Source organism: Mastomys coucha, unplaced genomic scaffold, assembly GCF_008632895.1.
Source record: "Mastomys coucha isolate ucsf_1 unplaced genomic scaffold, UCSF_Mcou_1 pScaffold23, whole genome shotgun sequence".
In the NCBI taxonomy this organism is placed as follows: domain Eukaryota; kingdom Metazoa; phylum Chordata; class Mammalia; order Rodentia; family Muridae; genus Mastomys; species Mastomys coucha.
Window position 1 is genome coordinate 22,801,646 of NW_022196906.1, and position 27,288 is coordinate 22,828,933.

At 39.5% G+C, this 27,288-nt stretch overlaps 1 protein-coding gene across 4 annotated transcripts in view; it reads left to right on the forward strand.

Annotated features, from left to right (window-relative positions):
* Positions 1–27,288, forward strand: part of Opcml (opioid binding protein/cell adhesion molecule like) — a 514,267-nt gene that overhangs the window by 372,887 nt on the left and 114,092 nt on the right. The window lies entirely within an intron of this gene.

The following is a 27,288-nucleotide window of genomic DNA, read 5'->3' on the forward strand; positions in this document are numbered from 1 at the left end:
TGTAGACCAGGCTGGCCTCGAACTCGGAAATCCGCCTGCCTCTGCCTCCCAAGTGCTGGAATTAAAGGTGTGCGCCACCACCGCCCGGCTTGACCCATGTTTCTTGCTAGTGGTATTAAGTCGTTTTTAAAATGTGTCCTTTCTTATTAACTAAAATTTAAAATCTTATTAACTAAAATTGGAATAAATATTTTATCGTATTTTATTATTTTTAGTTAGTGTAGAATTATATGTTACCTCATCCCTTTCCTCCCAACATTCCATCTTAGCTACCTTCCCTCTTCCAACCCCTATCCCCAATTCTCAGGTTGGTATCCTTTTACTTTGATTATATTTGTTCTCTCTCTCTTTCTCTTTTTCTTTTTCTCTGTCTCTCTGTCTCTGTCTCTCTCTCTCTCTGTGTCTCTCTCTGCATGTGTGCAACTATATATAAATACAATCTGCTAAGTTGGTTTTTACTATTTGTATTTATGTGGTTTCAAGCTGATTGGACAAGCAAGATGGGGGCTCATTCCTGGGAGGGGCTAATTAATCTTTTACCAGCATTCAATAGTTACTTGTAGTTATCTAGGGATAGGACCCCATGACATTTTCCTCTTCTAATTTAACATGTCCACTGACATTGACACTATTCAGATCTTGTTTATACTGCTATTTCAACTCCCTGATATTCTGACTCCTACAATCTTTCTGCCCTATTCCATGATGTCTGCTGAGCTATAGTTGCAAGAACTGTAGTATGGGTGCATTTGTTGAGGCTGGTGTTCTCCAACACCCTCTGATATTAGCATGTATTCCAGTTGTTATTTTCTGTGATTGTCTGTCTCTATTTGCTCTAAGACGCTTCCTTGACGATGGTGGCACCTGTATTTATCTGTAGTTATAAGGATAGCATTTAAAATCTAATAAGGAATTATGCTAGTCTAGCAAAGTGGCAGTAGTAGATTCTTTCCAAAGGCCATGACCTTGATTATCATAGTATTCTGGTCAGATTTCCAGTGTCATAATGGGCCTTAAATACAATTACAGAGTTGTTGGTTGCCACTGACATAAGAGTGCCATTTCTTACACCTGTTTGCATATCTGGACATGTTGGATGTCTTTGTTCATAGGTATTGAATCTGGGTAGGGCTATTGAATTGCTTTCATTCCTTGGCAGGTTGCATAGTATTTTCTGGAAGTATGAAAGCTAGACTGCAGGAAAGAAGCTTTCAGGTCAGATTCAGTTCCAATCAACTGAGTTGTGTGTTCAATATGTGCAATGTCTTCTCTAATCAGGGCCTGCTTGTGATCCCTGTGTTGCAGCCTAGGGCTAAGTTTGTAGTTTATATCATTTGGGGAGTCATTTGGACCACCCTGAACAACATTTCAAAAGGAGGTTTCTCATGTGTATAACCCCTGGGTTTTGCTGTTATTGTTGTTAATCTTATGTGGAACATCGTCAGTTCATGTATCTTAATTTTATTTAACAGACACACACACACACACTCACACACACATGCATACATGAATGCACACACATATAGTGTATAGTGTAAATATATTAGGTAAATATAAAATAATAGGGTTTCTTGTGGCTTTACGAAGCAGCCTTGATGTTATTTGATCCTCCTTCTCCTTCCATATTAAGCCCCATCCCTCTTTTTCCAGTTAGAGACCCTCCCCATCATTCTGTTTCTCCTTCATATCATCTGTATCCTGCTATTCTCCTCAGAAGTTGTCTGCCCCCACCTGTGGTTCTTGTATAATTTCCTCATTTCTGTGGTTCTTCTATGTTGTGTACTCATATCTGAAGACTTAAAGCTAGAAACCCCAGATGAGAAAGTACATTCAGCTAATGTGTTTTCAAATCTGGGTTACCTCACTCAATCTTTTCTAGGTCCATCCATTTACCTGAAAATATCATGATTTCCTTTTCCTTTACAGCTGGATTGTATTTCATTGTGCATATGTACTATGTTTTCACTATCTATTCAATATCTGTTGAAGGGCATAATAAATGGCATTTTTAAATCTCTTTGATAAGAAATCATTCCTTTGTCTCAGTTTAGAATAGATATGCAATATTACTCAGAACATGGACAAAATTCAGGTTAAGGAACTCACAAGAGGGGCTGAGTGTATAACTAATAAAATAAAGTGCTTGTTGTAAGCACTAGGATCTATGTCCAGTCTCCACAAACCACATTTAAAAAGCCAGACATGTTGGTACATACTTTAATCCTGCTACTAGGAAGGCAGAGGCAGGTCGATCCCGTGGCTTACTAGTTAACCTAGTCTACCTGGTTAGCATCAGGTCTGTGAGGTTTGTCTCAAAAAAAGAAGTAGATAGTACCCGAGGAACTGTCTCCTCTGATCTACACACATACGTGTATACATAGGCGTACTTGTGCATGCGCGCGCGCACACACACACACAGACATTGGTGGATGATAAGTAATTTAGTTATTCAGATTGATGTTTATAGTGCTTAGATCTCTGGTTTAACAGTGATAAAAACTGGCAAGGGCTCTTCACTATGCCTTCCATGATTCCCCTTCCTTTCTTCAGACTTATTGGTCCAACAGTCCTGTGAGTTACATAATCCCTGTGTTATCCAACCACCTCTGAAGATATAGCTGTTGCCTTTTATTCAAAACATGCTTTCTCTCAAGGAAATGGAGCCTATTTTTCAAGCTAGATATTTCTGGAATTTTCAGTGTTCATTTCCTCTTTTCTCAAAGGGTCATGCTAGTAGCTCTTGTGACTGAATGGGCTTTCTTCTTCCTATGGGTCACTTGACATTTATGTCCTATCCAGAGTTCATCCAATCTGTCCTTGCAGAAACTGTATTAGGAATAATGCTCTCATCAGCAACAGCAATAAAAAATTACAAAATAAGAACTCTTGGGTCTCAATTTTAGGGCTATCTTAAGTAAAGACCTATGTCAAAACTCTCTCTCCTCTCTCTCTCTCTCCCTCTCTCTCTCTCTCTCTCTCTCTCTCTCTCTCTCTCTCTCTCTCTCTCTCCACTTTCATTTACTTTTAGTAAAAATCATATATAGTAGAAGAGTAAGTAAACACTATAAAAGATGCTTCATAGATCCCCATTTATAGACTGCTACTCAGCTTAGGCAAGAAATCTCAGTGCATAGGAAGCTCAATGTTTTGGTCCATTTTCTGTCTCTATAACAAAATACTCGAGGCTGACTATTGTATAAGCAAGATAGGCTTCTTTAAGTCCAAACATGTTGCTAGAAGCTGAGAGGCTCTGATGAAGACTTACTGTGAAGACTGTCACATCCCAGTGGGTGGGGTGCATATACAACAGACAGCAAGACAGGAAGCCAGAGAGAGCTGTGCTTGTTTTTAATAACTTACCCATCTATTTTTTCCAGAACTAATCTACTATGAAAGAGTAGCATTGGTCCTCCTGTGGGCAGAGCTCCAAATGATCTAATTACCGTCTATTATACCCAATCTCTTCCACAGTCTTAGTATTGACATTGGTCAACAGGTTTCAAGCACATGGGTGTTCTGGGATATGCTCATAACATATCCAAACTGTAGCATCTAATTTACAAACCTCAGTATAAGATTTACAAGTCTGGCCTGGTGGAGTGGAAAAAGAATAACAGTGAAGAGCTCAGAGAGATATGCAGTGCTCTCAACATGCCTTGTCTTGCCTCAGTCAGGCTGTCTCTTTGTGACAAGTCTCTGCTTTCTCCTGATATAAAGAAGTTTTATTAGTGTGATGTTCATGACTAAGTATGAGCAAGCTTGTAAATCCTTTAGTCCAAACTTACTACATACTGTTTGGTTCTTGTGTTAGAACAACTCCTATCCCTATGAGGTTTTTGTTGTAGAGCAAATGCCAAGCTCATGCCAACATCTGAGCTCTTTGGGATAATTCAAAAACCAAAGAAAGATAGTAGTTTCGTTCCAAATTTTTTCTTCCAAATAAAGAAGAGATCAGCTTCATCCACACAATCTGATGACTACAGGACTGTAGCCTGACTTGTAAACTGGCTTTGGGTGATACCTGTCTCCTGGGAGTGTTGGGGGGAAGCATTTGTCTCACCTCAAGTGTGGTCATCTAAATTTCAGACTGAACACATTGTCCTTGGCTGCTGCATCTGCAGCCCCAGGAAGCACCAGCAGGCAGAGCTCTTCCCAGGGAGGTGGACCAGCTTCTCAAAGTCTTTCTCTCTATCACTCTGGGGGCCAAGCAAAGAAGCCAAAGAACAAACAAGGGGGAAAGAGGGTCGAAGGAGGTGTTGGATAGTGGTTTTCAAATTAATAGCTTTTCTCATTTTGCATTCAAAACCAAACACAGTAGATCCAATTCAGCTCCAGGCACTTTCATCTGTGAAGTCAGATTGGCAGAGTTTGGGAAGAGAGAATGTGGGGGATATAGGGAACAGGCACAGCAATGCATTATTCATCCTACATTATCAGATAATGAGTTGTTCCAAATGAGTGAGTCTTCTAGATAACCAAGTCTTCCTTTTTGAACCTTCAAGTTTCCTTTTAACTTTAGACCATATTTATATATTTTGTTAAGTGTGTTATAGGCATCTCTGCCTAGAATACCTGATTGTAATTTAATCATATCTTGACTACCATCATATTTCAGCTGGGATTAATTATATTTTTTTCACACAGAGGCCACCCAGCTCTGCCCTACTGGGGTTCTATATTTTTTAACTCCTTTCCCTTGGTGAATGTCTGCATTCTTCCCTGTGCCTGCCACTTATCCAGGTTATGGCACTCTTTCTCCTTCTCATCTTTTATCCACAGTGACTTAGGATTAAATGGATGTCTCTAGGGAAAAGCAAATAACCAAGCCTATTAAAGCAGCAACTTTATTTCCTTCATGATTTGAAGTCCACCATTCAGCTCAAATTCACAAATAATTATTCTATGTCTGTTACGTGAAGATGCCGTGCTTAGGATTAAGATGATTTAAAAAAAAAAAAATGCCTCCGAATGGTTACCTTTCATTAAGGGAGGAGAACAGATGCTTCTCATTTATCAAGGATGTCAAATAAGTAAAGACCATAAATTGAACTCATTGTGTGAAGTACATCAATAGAAGAACATAAAGGATAGAGAAGTAGTATACCGTATTTAATTCACTTTGGTTGGAAAGATTCCAGGAAGGTTGCAGAGTGGAAATCATACCCTAAAAAGTAGGATTAATGAGTAAAAAGAGTGCCCTACTCAGAGGAAAAGTAGATAAATGTATTTGGGGCACAGGGAGCAACCGATTTGTCCATAAGTTGGAGAATGCCAATGCCTTTCTCCTTCTGACTCACAGAGTTAAATGGGCTAGGTGAAAACATTGTTTATTAAATTTTGGATTCTTAAAAGTCTTAATTTGTAAAGAAAAAAATAAAATGAGAGGGAAGTGGGGGACATGATTAAAACCACAACTCATACATGTATGAAAATGTCATGAGGAAACCCATTATTATATATAATTACTATATGCTAATAAACTAATAATGCCAGGAAATTAGAGTTTAACCAGTATCACAGGAAAGATAAAGGAATGGGCTGTATAGCATGGAAACATTTCCACTCTTGGGTATCATTCTCCTTCTAAATATGCTAGTTTCTCTCACAAGAATGGAAGACCAGTCCTGTGGATTATCTTAGGGGTTGTCCAAATTTAATAAAGGAGTAGAGTGGACCTTTGCTTTTTAAAAAAGCACAACAGTTGTCAAAATGTAGTTCTCAGGACAGCAGCAGCAACAGCAAAATCTGGGGACCTGCCAGACATGTAGCTGTGGGATGTTTAGATGCCACCTAAGACCTGCTGCAGTGTGTGGTACAGGGGTCCTGCTGTCTATTTCCCAGGAACACCAGTGACATGGGTGTGAATCCATGTTGGAGAACAACTGCTCAGAGGAGACAAATGCAGAAGGAAGGATGTCAGTCCAGGATCTGAAGCACAGAAAACAGACAAAGATAATGTGTGGCTTGTGCTTTGACACTAAGATCCTGTCTTCATGTCCCACTAGGACTGATTAGCCAGCCCATTGGTCTACAATCAGGATGGTACAAAACAAGCACCTGTCTGTGCAGAAACTTTATCTAGAAAAAAAAAATGCTTCTGATGGATTTCATGTAACTCTAGGTGGACATCCCATGCTTGATATGACCCTTGGTCCTTAAGTGCCACAGGTTTTATTTTGTGATGCACTGTGAACTGGTCAATCTCTCTGGAAAGCTAACAATAAGATCCTTCTAGGAGCTATGTTGAAAACTCAAAATACCACTTAATTGATGTGTAAATGAGTCAATTGCTGTAGTGGCCATCCCAAGGAGTCCCTCCCTTGATCCATTTACTTTCTTACACAAAGAATAAGTGCAAAACTAACTAAAAAGTGATATAACCAGGCGAGGTGGGTAGAATCGCCCACTCAGTTGTTTCATGGCCTATTCTATAGGATTCACAAATCTGATTTTCTCCACAGGAAGCAGGTATGTGGATTCTGCAGTCTGATCATTCCCAGGGCAGAGGCGGGTGAAAAAGACCCTCACCACACTGGCAGACACATTCTAGGTGCAAATTCCTGTTTTTTGACTGTCAGGGTTTTCATAGAGATGCCAATGCCACAGAACAGGGCAGTTACTCTTTTCTTCTCCCTGTGGGCCAGGTTGTGTATGCAAGCTGATTGTGTTACACATTTCACTCACAGTGTATAAAATTCATTCCAAATCCTATCATCTCTAAAGCCAGAGATGATACACAGCTAGTAATATGTCCAATTGCATGGCCACGGCATGAGGCAGAGGGTTAAAGCAGGAGCAACAAAATAAAATCAGGAAAAATAACACAGTCGCAAGGGTCTCCTGGGAAACAAATGAGGGAAAGAATCTGTTGAAGAAGGCTGGCACAAGGCTTGAGGTAGGTGACTTTGTTCACTAGGAGTTGGGTATCCTTTGCAAATCAGAAGATCTCGGGAAATATTATGACTTTTTAATATTTTAACAGAATTGGATAGAGGAGAGTTTATTCATTTCCTGGCTCCACTCTGTTGCCTTTGAGTAAATATTGGTTTTTGACACATAATTATTAATATTGTGTGTTGCTTTATCTAGCTTTTAAGTGCCGCTTAATTTATGAGAAAAATGAGCCAATGAATGTAAATGAGTTAGAGTCAGTCTGACACTTATGTCCTCAATATGTCCTCCCTGGGCCACAGGGCCCCTATTGTTTCCATTCCCCTTATATTTTAGAGCAAGTTGGCGTTGCTGTGGTGGAGGACCTTGTGAAGACAGGACTTCTGTAATTATTTCTGAGCAAGGAACATTTCTTCAAAATATCTATTCTTCCTCTTCCGTTCTCCTTACGTCCCTCCTTTGAGTCTCACTTATTTCTTGAGCATGTCTGACCACACTCTGGCCTTAAACCTAGCCAGTTAGACTCTTAGGGAAGTCTCAGAGGAGGAAGGAAAGAGATTGACACATGAGCATTTGCAAGCCTGGCTCTACTCTGAGTCCTCAAAGTCCATCTCTGCTTCTGGCATGCTGAGTAGCACCCACTCTGATGGTGATGAGTTTCAGCACTTTGAGAAGTATCATAGCAAGTCCTCAGCTTAAAGTACACTGATGGAGAAAGGACATGAATCCTATGCTCTCCTTGTTAGGGGGATCGGCCCAGGTTCCTATGGGTACTGCAAGACACTTCCAGCAACAATGGAGCAGTAGCTGAATGCAGTGTCACAGCTTAATGATAAGATTAGGTGCTTTGCTTTTATTTGCTTTTTTTTTCTTTTTTCATCTTCCTCATTTTTAAAAGAGATGTCTTTGTTTTTCCATGTCAGAAAAGGTAAGAGACATCATCAGGGAAGAGAAGGAAAATAAAAAAATGATCAGAATACATTAATGCAGGTATGAAAATAACACAATGTGTCCCATTATTCTCTGCAATTAACATAAACACACACAAAAAAAGACATGCCCAGCTAAGAGATTTTGAGAAAATAATCAGGCTTTTCAATACAATGTGTGGTTAGTAAACTTACCCTTTTCTTAAGACAATAAATCTCTTTGTGCTTACACTTGTAAGATTGCATCATCTCTAGCAGTAGCCCTGTCACCTATCTGCTGAATTTGGAACCGGTTGTTCACTTTGCCAAATTACCCACCTATTTCATTTCTAAGATCCTGGCCACAGCTCTGCTCTCCTCTTACTGTTAATACACTCAAAGCCTTGGATCTGGGAACCTAGCACTCTCAGAACACTATAGAGACCATTGACATCATATTTACTGCTGTGCTATTCATAATATCAAGGAATTGATAGTAGTCTAGATATTTATTAACATATACATAGATAAAGAAATGTGATACATATTTGTGTTGGATTTTTTGGTAGGCATAAAGAAAATTGAAATCAAGATGGATGTAACTGGATATCATAATGCTAAGTGAAATAAGCCAAACAAAGAAAGAGAAATACTGCCTGTTTTCTCTTATACAGAGGGCCTATATTTAATTGTGTGTGTGTGTGTGTGTGTGTGTGTGTCTATGTGTCTGTGTGTGCGTGCGTACGTAAAGAAATACTCTAAAGATATATCCATGTAAGCTAAGCTAAGGAACACTACCAGGATTTTAGAAATCGTGGTTTTTCAAAACCTTTAAGATACACACAAAAAAAGACTCATACTTTTCCTGTAAAGCCTGGCTGCAAGGTGTGGTCTCTAGGCAACAAGTGCCCTCTTCTTGGTAATGGAGATGCTGGGTAGATCCTGAACTTCCGTCCTTGGTTAGCTGGGCTGAGCACTGAGGAGAAGTGTCTTTACAATGTCTAACCCTACATAATTTATTTTAAAAATCAAATGATGATTACAGGATGTTTCTTTTAGATACACCTTGCTTCTTGTCTTGAAGTATATGTGGGTTTTTAGTAAAACCATGCATGTTCTTGTGCCAGGGTCAAGTCTGGCAATCTATTCTGCCTTCAATCACCTTATTTTCCCCAGTCAGATTTCAGGATGCCTTCTGCCCTTCTCAAACATTTATGTTATGGCATTGATTCTAAGCTTGCCTATTGCCCTGACAGAGCATGTGCCAGTCACTTCCTTATCCTTGTCATTTTGCTGCATCCTGAGAACCCTCAGCATTTATTCCAGTTACATGCACAGAGGTCTTGGCCTTGCCATTCTGGTCTGGAAGAAGGACCAAGGTAGCACTGTGTGCATGCACAGAGGTTCTTTATCCATCTGAGTCTTTTGAGTGACTCTTTAGCGTGTGTGGTGGAGTGCAGCCATAGAGACTTCCTTTTTTCTGGTATAGATTTCTATCAGCATGCACAATGCATGTAGCACTGAGCGGGGAGGAAGGCTGGCAATATCTGGCTGACTACCAGTGTTTCCACTACCTTACATGAAGTGATGTATCAACCATCCTTCTTTTTGGCTGTAAATTTTATGTTTATTTGGGGTATAAAAAGCTTGGTGTAGAAATAAGTTTAGTACCCCCAAATATTGCATAGCCGGGGGAAGTGGGAAAAGAGGGGAGAGGGAACGCCTCTGTCTCCCCAGAGATAACTCCAGCCTGCAGAATAAGTTATTTATCTCTAAGAGATGGGTGAAGAAAGTTTATTTACTAAAAATGAGAAGTTATATGGGGCTGAGCAAAGACATTCCTAAATCATAGTCCAGATAACCCTTATACATATACACGGTACAAGCACAATGATGTTTTAAAATGCCATTGCTCATTATGAAGCTGTCAAAAATTCCAAAGTTTATGAAGATGTATTTGTGACTTGTCTTGTTGCAATGACAAAATACTCAGACAAAATCAAGTTAATGGGGACAGAGTTTATTTTTATTTACTGTTCCGGGGTACTGTCCATTGTTGTGGGGAAATCCTGGTGTCAGGAAATTGGGGCAGCTAGTCTCTCTGTATCTGCAATCAGGAAGCAGAGAGAGGTAAACACTGGTACTCAGTTTGCTTTCTTGTTTTAGTCAACTCAAGTCCCTAACCCAGGGAATGATGCCAGACACAGTGAAGGTGGGTCTTGCCTCTTCTGTTAGCCTAATCTAGACAATCAATTATTGGCATAACAATGCTTGCCTTCTGGGTAAATCTAGATCCTGCCAAGTTGATGAAGCTAATTAATTATCATAGAGGATTTGCTGTTGATAAGAGTTATCAAGGGAAAGGTTGTCTTGGATTCTGATAGATTAGAATATCCTAAAACTCACAAGAAAAACAATGTACCAACCACTATCAAAACTCTTGCACAGAACGCCATAAAATAAGTCATCCAATCTTATCAATCTTGAAGTGACATCATATGTAACTTATTGATCTGTTGTTAGTAGAAGTGTCTAGCAATCTACCTTGGTCCCTGGTTCTAACCTATCAACAATGCACAATTAATTTACAGTGGATTTTCTTTCCCCTTCAGTGTATTTTAGGTCAGGAAACTGATATGGTTGATACTTCTTAGAGTGATTTAAAAAAAATAGTTTTGAAAGGTCTCTATTTGAAAGGTCTCCTTCCCACAGAGAGGTTTTCTCATATCTTATATGATAGTAATATAAAGAAAAGAATGGACACCAGAATTCACTGTCAGTATAGCCTATTAGATAAACTATCATGCATTTCTACAATGAAATACTACTCAGATCCCAAAGTACATCTTTATAAATATAAAAGCAATGGTATTATATGCAGTGATACATTCACTCTACAACCTTCTGTGCTTTGTATTAGGAATGGTGATTATGATATACTTACTTATGTTACTTTGCATAAAAGCAAGCATTGCTTGGTCAAGTATATAAGACAGTATAGTAATTGTTAATAATAATGGGACAAAGGTGGTATAGATAGTAAAATTTGTTAGCATATACTGCTTTGTAGATTGGTACTAGAATCATATATCCTTTCCAAAAGACAAAATGCTAATTTGAAAGGAAGATATAATTCAACATTTAAGTCCTTGGGAATGCTGAGGACCTAACTATAAGTTTCTTGTTTACATAGTAAGGATAGAGTATTCCTTTATGCAAAAGTGACTATTTCTTCAGCAACCACCATCCTAATTGCAGATCTTTTGACTTGGGCTATAGAGGTGAAGTTTCATGTTGACTATTTCCTTTAATACAAATGAGGAAAGACTGGGCTGTTGCTCAGTGGTAGGGCAGTCCCCTGCATGGACAGTCCCTGAGCCTGATCCTTAGCAGCACAAAGAGAATAAGAATCAATAAAGGAGAAAAAAACAAAAGATTTCCTTTGTTAATCTCTCCTACTTTTCATTTCTACATTGAAGTTGAAGCACACTGACTTTGCCAGTGCCTGTCTTTGTACCTCTGTGATAGGTTTGGAGCTGAAGACTTGTGCTTGGTGGGCTATTAAACACTAACAGAGTTATAAGAGGCAACTGCTCCCCACTCCCAACAATACATAAGTGACAATTATCTAGGAAGTGAGATGTATTTAAAAAAATAGACAGTGCTAAGTGAAAGAAGTCAAGATTCTAATAGAGGAAGAAACAAATTAAGTGACTTGAAAATTGGAAGATACTAGAAGTTGCCATAAGGATATGGTACATCCATTGGCTGTCATTTAGAGAGTTAGCTGAACTAAGACAGTCCGTTTGTTCTCAAGGTAATATTATCATCAGCTTTCCTGAGAAAAATGAGGTGTGCTGGCAAGTGACTTTCCCCTCCCTCTACTGCCTGGGTGATGACCTACCACATACCAAATAGAAGGGAATTAATTTATTGAACTAAGAAGTAAGAATGCTGGTTGTCTTTCTGCACACAAACGTGGAGGTGCAGTGAAAGCAAGAGAAGAGAGTTTTCTTGGACAATGGCTTCCATTTGCCCCAAAATGAATTGAACTTGTAGCCACTATTTTAAGTATCAATGGTCCATTGATTGGACATAGTTGTTGAACATTATTAACCTTGTATTCTTTCAGAGATACTGACGTTGGTGTACCTAATAGCGTTTTAGATGCCTGCCTTCACACTGAGTGTATATTAAACATTTAGGGATCAACTTATTTCCAAAATGGTTAGCATAATGTTTTCTGCTACACTATCTAAAACATTATAGAGTACCTGAAGCTGCAAATATTTTATTAAGATCTCTGCATCATTGAGGCATGCTAAATATTAAAATATAGATTCATGTTTGCCTTGCTTTTGGAGGGCTTGGAAGGTTCAGTTCCTGGTGGGAGGGTGATGGGTGATGAGTAGAGAGACTGGTCCTCCTCAGTAAAGTGTGTGAAATGTCCCATTGGAAGCACACAATGATGCTGCAGTCTGGCACCTTGAGTCTGTGTGTCTGTGTGTCTATCTGTGTGCCTCTGTCTCTCTCTGTGTCTCTCTCTCTGTCTCTCTCACTCTTCTTTGCATTAATTGCTTTTTGCTGAGGCTTGAGATATTTATGGCTTAGGAGATTGCCAAGTTATTTATTAGATGGAGTATCTAGGGATAGACTAATATAAATCACTTAGGCTGGCATTGAATATAGCAGACACTCAGTAATTTAAAAAGCTTTAATAAAAATGCTAAAATATGAGACTTGTCTTTGGCTGTAATGAGACTCAGTTATCATGTTTTTATCAGTGATATTCAGTCACAGACCTCTCCACCTTTTCTCCGTCTAAGAAAATGTGAATGCAATCTTCATTCTCAGGATTGCCAGGTTTGTTGGAATTGAGAGAGGTTTTAAGGATTTGGAGAACGCTCCTTTTAAGAGTATATTCTTGACTACATATGTGGAGGGCTAATGTCAGACACTCACACTTTAAGATTCAAGTAGGTTTGTTCACTTTAGGAGTCCTGTTTTCTGTGAGTCTGGAATGGTAAAAACCAAGAGATGCTGAGGGGGTTGGATATAAAAGATGGAGAGAGACAGATAGAAAGTGTACATGCTACACAGTCCCTGGGATCCAAGAATTCACATTACTGTGAATGTCATACCCAATCCTTGCTATGCATGATGCTCTGAGTCAAAATTCACAGACATAAAACTAAGTCCCCACAAACTCAGCATCTAGTCCTTGATTTTCTCTCCTTAATGGAATTACTATATTAGGGATCTATACCACTTTGTAGGATTTCAACTGTATTTAATTCATCCCCACATTTATTCAGAACTGGAAGAATATTAAATTTTATTTTTAACTTTTAAGTCATGTACTTACAGGTAACTGTGTGGAGTATGCACATGTGAGTGCAGGTGCCCACAGAGGGTACCAGAGCTCCTGGAGCCAGGCCCAGGGCATTATGAACTACCTAACATGGGTGTTGGGAAACCAACTCAAGTTTTCTCTAAGAGTAGTACATGCTCTTAACCGCTGCATTACTCCTAGCTCTCTCAAATTAGAAGATGGGGGGAAAAAAGAAAAAAAGAAAAAAGAAAGCAGGCTTATTCTTCTCAAACCACAACACAATATGAAGAAGATACCTTTTCTAATAAGCTTCCAAATGCCCTCTATCCCCAAGTAATGAGATTCCTGTGTTCTCCCAAGGCATTACTTTCTCAGGCTTAGGCACTTGATGACTTCACCTTGAGGATGACAGTAAGGTACATGGAGCCACTTTGACCACACAGAGCAGATATGAGATGAAGGGAAGGGATGGAAGTAAGGCATTATGGGGAAAAATATCCCTAAGATTGGTTCTTGATGGAAATTCCATGAGTCAGGCTACACACCCAGCTCAATTGAAACACTACCTAAACCCAAGGTTGGCATGCAAGTAAATGTAACTCAGCAAGGACCTGCCACCCCATAACCATACAAAACTCTGGGGCAGGCTGTGAGTAGTATAGAGCACACAGGAGCCGGTCTACTCTCCATGCTCCCAGGCACGAGACAGCAAGTATTCAGGAGAAGCTCAGAGAGGTAGAAGAGCCAGCTTTGTACTCTTGTGGCTTCCAAAATGGCATCATGATCAGACATTCATGGAATCTGAGTACTGGGCTGGGCAAGTACCCTTCCGCCACCACCTTCAGCTATAAAGTGCTTAGAATATAGCAGGGCCAGTGTAATGGTTGCTGGCTTCAGTGCTAACAATTGAGAGAACAAGGGATAATGAATTGTGGAGCAGAAATGTTCTTGTCTGTGGTTTGGACTGGTGTTCTTCAATTATTCACATGGGAAATTCTTGTAGTCTGCAGTGTAGCAACCCAGCCATAGAAAGAGTTCAGAGGAGAGAGGGTGTTAGGTCATTGAGGATGTGTGCTTCAAGGACATAATTGGATATGTTTGATAGCGGAAAGTAAGCAGACTACTTCTCTGTCATGCCTCACCATAGGCCCTAAATCAGCAGAGCCAAGTGACTGACCATGACTGGGAATCTCTAAAACTGTGAGCCCAAATCAACCTTTTATTAATCATTTCAATTATTTATCAGTTGTCCCAGAAAATTAATTTATTTATGTCTGTCACTGACTTTATATGACCCAGAAGAACAACATTAGAGAGTCAGGAATTAAAGCCAGATGAGGATTGCCTCCTGCCACTGAAGCAGGCACCTTTGTATTCAGTGCTATTAGGATCACTGGGGTAAGGTGACTTCTGTCCCCTAATCCTTCAAGGGTACCCCAGGGCCCATGATGCTGTATTCACAGTGGACAAATATTTGTTTTTGGAACTTGTTGAACTGTATCCTAAGAGATGTGCTGCAGTTTAGGTCAGATCTGTCCACACAAGCGGGCTTCATTCACTCCTGAGAAAATGAGAGAATTTAGGTAACCTGTCCTTGCCTGGTTTCCTCATAAACACAAGGTACTAATGGAGCTTCATACAGCTCTCCCTAGAGGCAGAAGTGAGATCTCTGCATGTGGTGCCTCCTGAGGCTAGGTTCTCACTGAGACTCTTCAGAGCAAAAGAAGGTAAAGAAGGTAGACATGGAGCCTGAAACATTGGTTTTTGCCACAGGCACAGGACTGTGAGTCCCTCTCAAGTGATTTGCCTTTCATTCCTCTGAAATGAGGAAATGTGAGGCACCTACGGTCACTAGCCTGTTATTCAGCTTGAGAAGCAGATGAAAGAAATTAAGAAACTCCAAGGTCACACCATGACTAAGACTGGGCAGGGGGCACAGATTGTTTAATAGGAGGTTGCTGTGACCCACTTTTAAGGAAAGAGTGAAAAAGAAGAGAAGGCTAAAAGATATAAGTGGGAGATAGGAAGTACCCAGTATCCCTGGCGAGAGAGAGGCTTAGGTCAGCATAGGTCACAGGTCTGGGTTATCACCTCATAATAAACACTTGACAGAATTGGGGCTAAAGCCAAAGTGTTTCCTTATCTGAAAAAGGAGGAAGGAGAACCTGGCCATCCCCGGGGCTATTTTTTACTTCAAAATGCTGTAATGTAAATTAAAATCTGTGATCCTAAGTTTGAGTGTGGCCAGAGCTCTTGGGGGGGTGGGGGTGGGGGAGAAGGGCAGGGCACAGCCTGCAAGTCAGGGTTGGAAAGAACAAAGGGATCCTCTCTGAGAACAGCCATCTCCTGCCCTGGGAAGAGCCAAGAACAGTCAGAACGACTCTGATACCCTGTGTGGTTTCACTGATCATGGTCAGTTGCTTGAATTGTGCAAATTAAAATAGGAAAATGTGTGTCTATAAATAACCTCTGTAAGAGACACAGTGGAGACAACCACTACAAATGGACTCAGTGGAGCATGTATGGTTTGTGATGTCACCCCACCCTGAGCAAGTATTCATGTATCTGTAATTCATAATCATTTGTTCATGCTCTCTATCCTTTCTCTCATCAAAATACAACTAAGAAAGAAAACGGAACTCAAATAGATTGGGTCTTATCCTTTCCAGCAGAAAATAAAACCATATCTCACCAGGACATGTAGGAGGTCTGAATTCACAATCAGCCTGAGCAACTGAATAGCTAGACCTAGTCATGCTTCTAAGAATTAGGATGTGACCTCGGACAATTCAGCATAGTCCCAACCTGATGAACGCCTCTGTAGAGCCTGAGAATCTGTTCCTCAGAGACTTACCTTTCACTAGCAATTAGCCTCAGTGTGTACTGAGAGGCCTTACTGGACACTAGGCATTAATGGAGGGGCTAGAAAGACGGCTCAGGGGTTACGAACACTGACTGCTCTCCTAGAGCCTAAGGTTGGTTCCCAGCACTAGCAGGCCTCTTACTCCTGCCTGTAACTCCATTTCTAGGAGATCCAACTCCCTCTGGCCTCTGTGGGTGAAGGGACTCTGACCAGGTCCAGCATGGCAAAGATGGCTCTGGCAGGCCTTGCCCTTCTCCCCAATTCCTTCTACCCTGCTAAAAAATGGTGAGATCACATTCCTAAAGCTAGCCACCAAGGTCGATGCCCTTATTTGGCCACTTCTTCCTTGTGAGGCTGACTATGAAGGTCCACCTATCAAAGTATTCCAGTCTAGCAATCAAAAGCCCTCTTTGGCTCAACTACTTAACATACCCAATTACAATTAAACACCTCATACTAACACAGGTTTCCTCTTTTGCCTTTATAAACTGACATCTGCCTATGGGTCATGTCAGTCTCCTCTGTATCTAAAATTCCCCTTGCCCCTCTGTCTTGCTCCCTTCTGCTTCTCCCTTGCTCCTGTCTTTGTCTCTTATTCCCTGCCCTTTGTCCCTCTGGGGTAAATAAATCTCCCGTGTGCTGAAAACTTGGTCTTGGGGTATCTTGAGCCAACTATGAGGTTCTCTACAGTGAGCACCTACTCATATGCAGTATATATAAACTCACCCAGGCACTCACATGTGGACATAAATTAAGAGTAAATAAATACCATTTGAAATTATGCAATGAGTGATCACTAAAGGAGAAAATGCTTTCTGAGAATCTACATGTCCCTTTCATGTCCCTCACACCTCTGAAAGCAATGGACCAAGATTGATGCTTAATCATGCTGTATACAGGTACAGATCACAAACTGTAAGAGTCATACTCCAAAGTACATATCAGAGTAGTGTTTAGCATATTCACAAAGTTGTTCAGCCATAACTAATCACTAACTATGGGACATTTTTATCATACCAAAAGACACTACGCCTTTAACAGTCACTTGTAAGTTGTCTCTTTCCCTATATCCTGGCAGCTTTCAGACAGCAATCACAGCCACTGCAATGTCTTTCAGGCTCATGTTGAAGTACAGATCAGCCTTCCTTTTCATGGCTATATAATATTTCATTATATTGGTTTATTACCATATGGTTATCACTGGATAGACAATTGATTTATTGTATCATTCTGACTGTTGAAAATATTGTTGAAGAAATTTGAATATATTTTGTTGAAGTCCATGTTTCCCTTAAGGATTATGTATCTGAGCTGAGACAGCTGGGTCGTATGAAAACTAAGTTTGTAAGAAGCCACTCGTCTAACTTCAAAGTCACACCTCCAATATTTTCCATGTCTTTGCCAAAGCTTATTGTGGTCTGCCTGTTATTATAATTATCCTGGTGTGTATCACCTCTGGATTTTGACTTACATTTTCCTGGTGAGAAACATTGCTAAGCATATTTTGATATACATGCTGGCCATTTTGAGGCCTTCTTCAGTAAGAAATCCAGTGTGTCTATTTTTGTTTTGCTGTTTGTAATTAACTTGTCACATATAAGAAGTAATCAATGATTGCAAGGAATCCTGCCTATGCTTTTAGTCTAAGGAAGTCTCAGTTTTTAAGTTCGAGCCTTTCATTCATTTTGAGTTACATTTTATTGTATGGCATGCAGCTGCATTCCAATGTTGACTTTGCACATGGATGTAAGTGGATCCTGTGCATTTTTCCTGGGAACTATATTCTCTATTCGTTGATCTGTTTTGACATCCTATTGACAATGACTGTAAACATTTATACATATTTCTGGATTTTCATTTAGGTTTTCTTAATGTATATACATTTTCCTATGATGATCTAATAATTAATATGTATTAATGTATTAGTCATTATAAGATTTACATGTACATACATACATACATACATACAATGCTATATTTTACGATGACAAACATTATTATGTTTTGTTGTTCACCAAAGTAAGTCACATATAGATTGGTCTTGGCTGTTTTGCTTCCCCACTCTTCTTCTTTCTCCTCCTCCCCTTTCCTCCCCTATGTCTCTTTTGAGACCAGGTTTCTTGATATACCTTAGGATGGCCTTATACACTAACTGCATAGCCCAGGTTGGCCTAGAATTCCCAGTAATCCTCCTCTGGAGGACTAGAATTACAAATATGAGAGACAATGATATCTTATAAAGTATTCTTTGAGTCTAGTGGAGAAAACTTGAGTTTACAATCTAGTTCCTTCACTTTAAGACCAACCAAAACAAATAAGCACCCCAAATGAATGGATACAGATACATTCAGTACTCAGCATGTGGGCTAAAAGACTTTCAAAAGATTGTATAATCAAGGAAGAAAGACTAGAACCCAGTTATTCATATTTGCCATAGAGTGCAGCGATGTTTATTTCTGATTTTGATTGTTAGTAAATTGCTATACTATTTCATATGCAAAATACTGCACAAGCTAACCTAGCTTAAATGCTACATTTTCCAATTTATTCTTGCCTCTTGTTTAGGAAATAAGCTAACCTATTAGGATGCAGAAAGGTAACCCCACAAGAATAAAACATGAAATCCTTAAGAGCACTTGCTATATTATTTTTGTAAATTAGAATTGAGTGTTTAAAACTATAATGAAAAGTGTTTCATATTTCTATTACCCTCACAAGATCTCTTAATATTTTGTTATTCCCTTAGCATCATAATAACATTAAGAAGAAAATAGTAATAATGGCCATTTAAGACACTTAGAAACCATTCTCTCTAATCTAATCTCCACACACCTGCAAGGCAGATATTCTTATGCCCATTTTACAGCCCAGGGAGCTAAAATTGAATGGCTTAAATATGTGTCCTTTTCAAAAATCGATTCAAAACAGAATGAAATAGTATTCAAATGTTAGCATCTAGGATTGCGAGTCAAGGGATAATTTAGTCTTAGCCCTGCAGCTTAACTAAGACATTGGGAGAGTAGGGTTCTGGTGTTAGTTGGCTGCTTCTGGAAGCCATGGGGAATAGAACATGGCTGGACATCCCTACTAGACGATGGACCCTGGGCAGGGCACTGAAGGACAGCATAGAAGCTTGTCAGGTCTAACTGAGAGATATAGGTCAAACCCAGGTCCCATTCAGGGCTGTAGCTTCTCAGGCAGGTTACAACACAAACTCACATTGGGGACTTTTAAACAGCATGCCTTTCTGTTGTGATCAGGTCTTAGTGCCCATCAGTAAATGGAGAGCACCTCCCTGACTTTTTGCTGGCACAGGAGCCCTTAATGGTAGAAAAAGAATCTGATTTTCAGAGAGACCTCAGCAGCAACAGTGTGCTTCCCCCAGCATCTTTAAAGTGCAAGGAAGCCATGGCTAGAATCTGGAGGTGTGGCTCTAGCCAGGGCGCTCCTACATGACATCTCAAGAACTGGTGCCACCTAAGCTTTTCTGGTCCTTAGATCTCAGACTTTCTACCCACCCAGCTTAGAGCTGTCATCAGGGTCAAATCAGATACCAAAGTTATTGCAAATGAAAGACCACTTTGCTAAGGATGGTAGCCAGAGACCTATTTGACAAGGCTGACTCTCTGCATGTTGGTTCTTTCTAACATGGCCTTCATCTGAGATAAGCTGTGTGGTAGACTAAGCAGAAAGTTCAAGCCTGTTCACTGTCTACTGTTCCTTCCAGAAACACTCCCCAACAGGCATAAGGTGCACTCCAGTGATTGTTCCATGCACATGAATAATGTTTGCCCCATGCATTGGCTCAAGTGCAAAGCTCCATTGAAGAGGAAGATGTCAGACATGTCTAGAGTACATTCTGCCATAGTCAGAGAGCCAGAGTATGTTTGCTATGCAACAGTTATATGTGTGGAAATGCCTACCTGAGGGTATAGAACATTAGCTGTTATGTACTATATTTATACCAATATTATTTGTAGATATAATTTTATAGTACAGACTATTATTTATGTTACTAAACAATATATGATATAGTTATATAGGTCAAATTACAAAACTATACTTATTATGTGACTTATTATATATAATTTAGTTTATCACATTTATTAATTTACTTAGTTAATGAATACATTTAACTTAATTAAAAATAAGTAAATTTTCCTTTGCCAGGCATTGAAGGCAAGTTTTATGCATAAACGCTGATATAAAGTAAAATAAATTCAGACTTGGAAAATGAGCAGGAAGATGGGCTGGAACTGTTTCTCTTTCTAAATGATACAGACAGCATCCACCATGGGCACAGGAAGGACTGACTGAATTTTGCATTTGATAAGCACTGATGTATTTCCAGGCACTATGCTGTTATGCTGTGTAAAGTCATGTTTACTGCTTAGAACAATCAGGAGAGGCACATAGTCCAGGAGGAGATGGGTTAAAGTTACCCAGGCCATGGGGAACTCCTGGACTCTAGAACCTGAGTGAGAGACATATAACCTTCCCTATTGAGGCTACTGTTTGCAGGAAGAGGATAAAATATGCAAAAATATAGCATCTCACCCCTGTTGTCTTTGTAAAAAAGAAGCTTCACCTTCGCTTCACCTTGGAGAAAGCCATTTCTAACTCAAGCTTGCTTTGTCACAAGAACACAATGATGTACAAAATACAAGTCTACAGTAGATATTTACTTATTCAACAAATTTTCATTAAGCATTAAGCAGTTCTAAGTATGGGGTCCATTGCGCTTTATAAAGTCTATGCTTGGAGTACAGGGCTGAAACAAACAAACAGGTCCTATCGATGAATACAAAAGCACAAAACTCTAAGTATCATAGAAGAAAATGTGAATGTTAAGAAGAAACTGTAACAAAAGGGCCTGAATTAGACAAGTGGTTGGAGAAGAGCTGGAGCCATTAGCAAAGACTCTATTACAACTGATCCCAGAAGGAAAACTTACACCAGTGGTGTGAGGTTTTGAGTATTTCAGGGAGAGGCAATTGAAGAACAAATGTCAGGTCTCTATGATACAATGTGCTTTGACATATTTAAAAAAAAATACTCAACTTGGAAAACTATTCATTTACGTATTATATTCTAAAGGGGGTAGGAGTATATATCAGACATTACATTGTAGAACAGCATTACAAGAAGAGATGTAAGAAACCATGAATGCAATAGATGTAAGTATGTAATAGATGTAAGAAGCCATGAGATGGTTTAGTTGCAAAGGTAAGCAATATGCTACAGAATGCCTAGGTAGGAACTTGGAGAGAAACTTGGGCCTCATTAAAGGAGTTGTTATCTTAATCAAGTGTTGAAGGATGACTGGTTCTCAGACACAGACACATGACTGTATTTTTAGCCAAAAGGAACAGAGTGTAGAAAAGCATAGAATGAGAGTAGCACACACTAATAGGAGACAAGGTGGCAGCCAATGATGCTGTGGACAGACTGACTGATACTGAGCATATAAATCCTGCTAAGAGCTCCATACCATGTCTGCTGAGCAATGGGTATATATTATAGGATTTGAATCAAAACATGGTAATTGTAGTAACCGGTAAGCATACAGAGATTTTTGCATAGGGTAGTAACAAGTAGACCATGACTAACTTTCTTAATATTTTAAACAAGAGATGAGAGAATTGTCAGTAAAGTTAATGGTGGTAGGTTTGAAGATGAATGACCAGACTCTAGATGACGTTTGAAGTATCTAAAGTAAAGCAGGTAGTTATGACATAGGTATAGAGATTGGGTATAGAACTTGTGGTAGCATGGAACCAAAAGACACCCAGAAATCCAACAGTTCCATAGGGTATTTGATTGGAGCCTTTTAAATATTGTCTACCTACAAATAATATTAATGATAGATAGTTCAGAGTCTCTCCAGATATGCACTGAGCAGTCTACAAACATGTGTGAATGCCCGGTGGTCATCCACCTTATTAGTCAATTTTCTTTTCATTGGCAGAAGCAATTTAAAGGACATGGGATTTATTTTTCCTCAAGCACATGTATCTAATGGGCCACATGTGTCCATGGTTTCTGGGTGTACAGCCCAACAGAAAACCATAAAAACACTTAAAACATGAGATTTTTTAAAAATGATGTTTCTATAACTTGACTATGTGGTTCTTCAGTGCAATTTTTGTAAATGACAACATTCTTGTCAGAATGTCAAAGGGTTTGAATGATCTGAAAAGTACAATTTATCATGAAGAGAAAGACAGAGTAACTGGGCTCACTTGGTCTATGGCAGTGAACAGGAAAAAAAGACAAGACCTGACTTAATGGTCTGTATCTGCCTACCAGGATTTATGTCCCAAAGATTTCATAACCAGAAACAACACCATTAGCCTAATACCAAATGTTCAAACACATGTGCTTATGGCAATATTTTCACATTAAAGCCATAACTCTCAGAGTCAATAAAAAAACAAAATCGGACTCCTGGTTCACCAGCAGGGAAGACCAAAAGCATCTATAGGTAGGACTTGAAAATATTTTGTTTGCAATCCTCCAGTTACAAGTTCACTGTCCTGCCACTTACTATATACAGTCTTGGCATTTCAAATTAAGGTTGTCAGTCATTTCTTTGTGTCTGCTTCATTATTTATCAATAATAGCATAATATATAGAGTCATTTGTCACAGATTTTATTGTCATTGAACACAGAACTGTTCTCCAAATGTAAAGAAGTATTTGAAATTATTCCCAAGTGACATTTTTATTATCTTCAGAAGTTATCATGGAAGCAAGATTAGAACTTCATGATACTACTAAGATCAATTCAGATTAAAAATTATATTAGAAATACTGAACAACTCCTTGGGCAAGCAACACACATGGGAATGGAGAAGCAAGGATGGTTAAGATGGGCTCAGACTGCCAATGATTTGCAATGAGCTGGAGAAGCTTAGATGGAGAAGTGGTTCACCGTGGAAAGTGCTGTGTGGGCTGATATCTGGAGAAAGGTACAAAGCCAAGAAAACTAAAGAGCAAGTGTTTGTGGACAAATGGAAAATTAATGATATTAAAGCCAAAAGAAAACATAGCATAAATCTATATAACCTGTGATACTTTACTGAACTCTCTCTGTGCCTCAGTTCTTCATTTTATTCTAGTTATTTTATAATTTTAGGAGCCTATGAAACCATTAATGTGTCAAACCATTAGAACAAGTAGAGACCCTGATGTTGGCTATCAAGTGTTTCACAACTGAGACCCAAAAGGACTTTGCTTCTGCCAAATCACTTCACTGCCTGCTTCATCAAAGATCGACATGGTTGTGTCAGAGTTTATCATTCTTCCTTTGAGAAAATGACACACTCCCCCTTATTTGCCAGGAATGACAGATAGTGCTGCCTGGCTGAGTGGAGCTATCTCTCGGTTGCCCTGGCCTACCACTCCAGGAAGCTTATTTCTAATGACTGATCCTGACGAGACACCTGGGAATTGTGGAGGTCATGCTAAGTCACTACCCGATCTTCCTAGCACCATTTTTCCTGCTCCCTTCAAACTAGCACAAGAAAGACCATAGCAGTGAAAATCCCACCTCTACAATGGATCCTGTCCTGGGAGTTCCAGCCCAAGATATCATGGATAGTGAGTGATTTAATAAGTCACAACAATGCTTTCCTGGACTGTGTCTATATCCTTCCAGAGAGACCCTAGGGTCTTCATAAAGAGGCCTTAAAATGGCAAAGCATTTCTAGCTAAAGGACATATTATTTTGTGAATATTTTGAAGCTGCACAGTAGTTGTTGCTTTATAGGAATGAGGAAACATGTATTGACATTTCTATGCCCAGACTATTTTTTTTTAACAAGCTAAAAAATACTGAAAAACAGGCAGAACCATTTTCTCCCAAGTACGCAGTACAGTTGGAAAGTACACTGTTTTTTTCCCAGTGTGTATTTTGATAAAATACGTGCACTGAAATTTCAGGGCAATTCCTAATACAGAAATAACCCCTGATATGGCAGATTTATAAGGTAAGCAATTTTTATTTATTTGCTAATGTGGATTCCCTTAAGAGCTCAAATGTTCTGCTGGTTACTTCTGGCTTCTCCTTGAAAAGCCTTACCTGGGAGGCCTCAGCAGTGTGAAACTGCAGGCTGCAGGGTTGTCAGGGTGGAACATCAGCCTGAAGTCTCTTCTACCAATGACTTGGTGGTTTTGAATCTACCAGTACATCAGCTCCTCCTTGGTAGTTAATAATTCATAATTAAAGTGGCAATACAAATGAATCAGCATGACTGTAAGCTTGGTGCCCCCTCTCTCTAATATTTTGATTCTGATGATGCGTGTGTGGAGGGGGGTGGAATCTGAAAGCCTTCAGCCAGAGCTTTGCTTCCTTTAGCATTGAAATTCTGTTCATCCTGTTATCTGAATCCTCCTCTCAGAGAGGAATTCAGCATATGTCCTTGACCGCCTCTAAGTCCAAGATACAGGAGTCCCACTTTTCCTCATGCATTTGGTCCCTAGGGACAGATGGGGTGATGCTCTAGGGTGATGCTCTAGCTGCAACACAGCTTTCTTTGTCCTCTTCCTGACGCAGTCTTGGATGAAATGACACAGGAAGGATGGCTTTATTGTTGGGGATGCATAAGGAGGGGCAGCAGAAGGAAGGTGGCATTTGATTCTCTAAAGATGAGCCAAGCCTTTAAAAGAAAGGGGTGAGGAAGAAGGAGAAAAAGAAAAGTCTTCCAGGTACCCCAGGGCTCTGACACAATACATGAGCATGGGCATCGGCATGATACAATCCAAGGGCATGAGGGTCTGTGGTGTGCCCTGTGCAGGACAGCTATCCATAGTTAATGGGCTGTAGTTAGACTGCAGAGCTCCACTTACACAGAGGAACTTGTGTGTTACACTTGGGACTGAAAGAGTCAGTAGAAGAGCAGACTGATTACATCATTAACTTAAAAGGTCATGCTGGGTACATGGAAAAGCTAGATTAGATGGACTCAGACATGCACAGGGACCACATGCAAAGTTCCATGTAGGAGTCTATTGTAGATGTGTATTGAGAATTGATTAGAAACCCACGTAGAAAATGATAATGAGAAGAGTTGATGTGCACTCTAGTTATTTTCTTATCCTGAGCTTTTAGTGAAGTCAGAAGGTTGATCAAAATAAGGAGTAAAATGAAGGGTGACATTTATACCCTGAAGTGCCTAAGATCCATCGACATTGTCCAGTCCAAGAGAGGGAAACAGCCTTGCATTGTTATTGTCAATTTTTTTGTAATCAGCGACAGTATTTTCATTGCTGCCATGGCAACCAATACTTATTGAGTGCTTACTTTACATCAGCCACTCTGCTAAGGCAGTACTTAAAAATCATGCAGCGAAGCACCTACCAGTTCACCGATGAGGCACCAGAGTTCAAACAGATGAAAGCCAATTACTGATTAAGATCATACGGTGGGTGAGAAATTGAACTCCAGAGTCCAGCCTCTAACTGATGGGATAGCATAACATTAAAATTAATTCCCCTTCATACCACAGATAGGTCATGGCTTACTATGGCTCTCCTGGAAGTTTTCTAACATTATTTCTCATACAGTAGAAGTCTTGATCTAACTTTTGATTTGAGATCTTTCCATGCCTAGTGTTATTTGGTATGCAACTATTTCCTTGTGCTGGGCAGTGGCAGTGATCTGTAGCTCTAGATCAACCACATGGTCAAGAAGGGAATACGCTAATCCTCCATTTTCTTTGGGGTTGCTGAGTTATGATGCTTGATATGTTTTGTGAATTCATTGTATTTTGAACTTAATGATATTTAAAATTTACAATTATATTTATTGGTCATAACTCCAACATGAACCAAGGGATAGCCATACACTATAAAGGTGACAACAGTAATGGAGAGTTTAATGCTTGATTTTGTTGGTCTCAAGGAGAATACTATTAATGGTAGTCAAGAAATCAATAGAAAATTTCAGAATGAATATGGAATGGTTATAATGAAATGGGTTAAATGGGGTGAAAAAAGGAAGGCAAAGTAGAGGGGAGGAGCATGGGGAGGGATCATTAGTACTAATGAAATCTGAAAGTGTCGTCTACTATTATAGAAGTCTTCTAAAATATATACGTGTACATATAGGAAAAGAGTTTTAATGGAGTTAACCTATAATTGTGGGACAATGCCTCTCTCAGATACCATATGCTTCCAAATAGCCAATTACCTGCTATAGATTACCTCTTTTTGAGCTGCTGGTCACTGGAGTCATAGACCACTCCTCCCATAAAAACACTCCAGGCTATTGCTGTTGTTCTTGCTTATTCTCTAGAGCTACATGTTGTGACCCTTTTGCTGAAGATACCATATTCTGGGGTCACAGATCATGGAGAAATCAAGCTGTTACTGACCTACCTGAAAGTTTCCTTTCTACTGACTAACTTTCCTAGTGCTAGAAGGCTCTGCTTACAATACCATGGAACAAAAGTATTCAACACTTACCCACCTGTGAAACCTAACCAACCTAATAAGATATGCTCACTGGTGCAATAGAGGCACAAAGGTTATAGAAGAAATGAATCTCTTTCTGATTAAATTTAAAGTCTGCTTCATAAGACAAAACTCATGCCTGGTACTGTTTGTTAACTGGGGGAGGGGGTGGGAGGAAATCCATGACAGGCTAGGTCATAAGCCCTAGCAGAGACCCTAGTAATATTATTCTACTAAGTGGATATAGTAATAAACTGATCCCTAAATTCTTATTTGATATTCATAGATTCATGGATCTCTCAACACCTTTTAGCAGAAGATATTTAATATTATAGTAAACATAGAGACCCACAACTGACTAATATGCAGAGAATAAAAGACTATGGAGTGCTTAACTATAAGTGGGATATTTATATTATAAGCCCATCTCCTAAGGCTCCAGAATCATCACAAAGAGGAGGGTAGAAATATTGTAAGACCCAAAGGCAGTGAATGACTATAGGTAAACCATTTTCCATGCATAACAGGACCCTTGTGCATCTTAACTGAAAGTAGCTGAGGTCCCACCACTAATTGAGAAGTTATTGACAATTGATACCTACTAGAAGAGAGAGAATATATTTGCTTCAAGTATATAGCCCCTAAATGGCTATCCATGATCCAGTAGATAATCCTATACCCATGTACAAAGAGCAATAAATAGACTCAGTAGTTTCTTAAAAATAGAGAAGAGTGCATAAAGTTACAAGGAAAAGTGGTAGGGGAGTAGGAGAGAAATTAGAGAGAAGTATGGGATATATGTTTGATCAAAAACACATTAAATATATGTATGAAGTTTT